Raw genomic sequence first — 2012 nt, forward strand, 5'->3', positions numbered from 1 at the left:
AATTTCCCGCTATACGGTATTAATTTTATTAAAAATTATTATTTAAGTTATACATTGTATTATATTTATTTTATTAAAATAAAATAAATAAAAAATAAATAAATAAAATAATATTTTTATATTTATTATATTGTATTAAATTTTGAAATTATTTATATAATGAGTAATCTATTAGCTACTATATTGAATTAATTAATTGTGTAGGTGGAGTCAGTGACTGATACTGTCCGTAAGTTATTGTGTTCCCTCAAAGGTGAGAGTGGGAGGGGAGAACTGTCCGATGAGAATTTGAAGGAATTTAAGAAGAGGAAGCTCATCTGTAACACGTCAGTTTAAATAATTTTGCATTTTTATTATTGGCTCTGTTTTTGTTTTCTTCCCACCCTCTCTCTCTCTCTCTCTCTCTCTCCCCCCTCTCCCCCCTCTCTCTTTATAGTATAATAAAAAGTTACATAATCACACAGGGTCCTAGCTTTACGACTAGCATCAGTAAGAAGAGTACAGAGCTTACTGCTGAAATGATACAGAAGTAAGTTCATGATTTCTATTATTCACATGTACATGTACATGTACATGTATATATGTGTTTATGTTTTTGCTGTTATCCGATTGGTGCCGTACCAAGTCACATGACTATATTGTTTGGCTCTTTAGTTAGAACAGCAATACCAGACACCACACACTTTGCTATTACCAATCATGTACATCATTTCCTAATATGTACAATGAACGCTGTAAAGTGACATTTACAATGTATGCATGCAAAAAATCCAAATTTGACTGGAATCAGCTTAAAGTTGATACACAGCATAAGGACATGTACCCTGTATACATACATGTACATGTACTGTATTTCCTCAAATAAAATACATGTACATGTATAATATATACATGTACATGTGTGTGTACATGCATTAATACCTTTTGTAATCACAGATGTACATGTAAGGGTACAATGTACTTTAATTCACTAGATGTACTTATTTATAATGTTCCTTTGTTATTTTGATTCTTTTGTTCTAGTGGTTCATGGAAGAATGAAGAATTCAAGTCTTACAATTTCAATGCACTAGGAGCTCCTCTTGCCACTGGTCACCTCCATCCATTGCTTAAAGTTAGGACCGAAATCCTTGAGATGGGGTGAGCCTTTCATTAATATTATTAGTAATGCATTTCACATGTACAGCTTGGTGAAAATTCCTTGTTTTTAAAATGCTCGTAACTCGAGAATTATTTGTCAGAAACAATTCAAAATTCCTACATAGCATAAGTACAACAATAAGTATCAAAAAATTTAATCAAAATTGTTCAGAGCCATTTTTCAGAAAAAACCATGGGCTATAGTACACTGTACATGTACATGGCATTTCTTTTAGAAGATGGCCCAATTTAAAAAATATAAGCTATAGTATAAGTTGGAAAAATTGGACTCAGAATCAATTCAAAGTTACTACATAGCATAAGAACATCAATTTACACGAGAAAATAATTAATAGAAATTGGGGATGATTTTGGAGCCATTTTTTGGAAAATATTTTAAAAAATGCTCATAACTTGAAAAATATGTATCAGAAACAGCTCAAACATTGTACTTGTACATACATATACATGTAGCATAAGGACATCAATATGCATCAGAAAATTTAATAGTGATTTTTGAAGCTAATTTTTGAAAAAAACCATTGGCCCATAGCACAGGGCGTTCTTCAGAAAATGGCCCATTCAAAAATGGCCACAACTCGTAACATTGAATTTGGAATCAACTCAAACTTTCTACATAGCATAAGGGTGTATCAGAAAATGTCATAAAAATTGGGGGTGATTGTGATTCAGCTACACTGTACATCGTGTACATCATTACTGCTACTAATTTGTAATTTGTCGATATTTATAGATGATGGTTAATTTTTCAGATTTTGTGAAATGCCTATGGATAATTTCATTGAGAGCTCCTTTTGGAATTTTGATGCTCTTTTCCAGCCTCAGCAGCACCCTGCCTGTGATGCTCATGA

The 2012-nt window shown here is 32.0% G+C and overlaps 1 long non-coding RNA gene across 1 annotated transcript; it reads left to right on the forward strand.

The window, feature by feature from the left end:
- The first annotated feature begins 208 nt into the window (after positions 1-208).
- On the forward strand, positions 209-2003 carry LOC105315898 (uncharacterized). The gene is made up of 4 exons (XR_002190032.1): positions 209-326; positions 437-529; positions 1024-1140; positions 1914-2003. It is a non-coding gene; the product is annotated as an uncharacterized LOC105315898 (long non-coding RNA).
- Positions 2004-2012: the final 9 nt, after the last annotated feature.

This window comes from Amphimedon queenslandica, unplaced genomic scaffold, assembly GCF_000090795.2.
Source record: "Amphimedon queenslandica unplaced genomic scaffold, v1.1 AMPQUscaffold_7099_Cont20946, whole genome shotgun sequence".
In the NCBI taxonomy this organism is placed as follows: Eukaryota; Metazoa; Porifera; class Demospongiae; order Haplosclerida; family Niphatidae; genus Amphimedon; species Amphimedon queenslandica.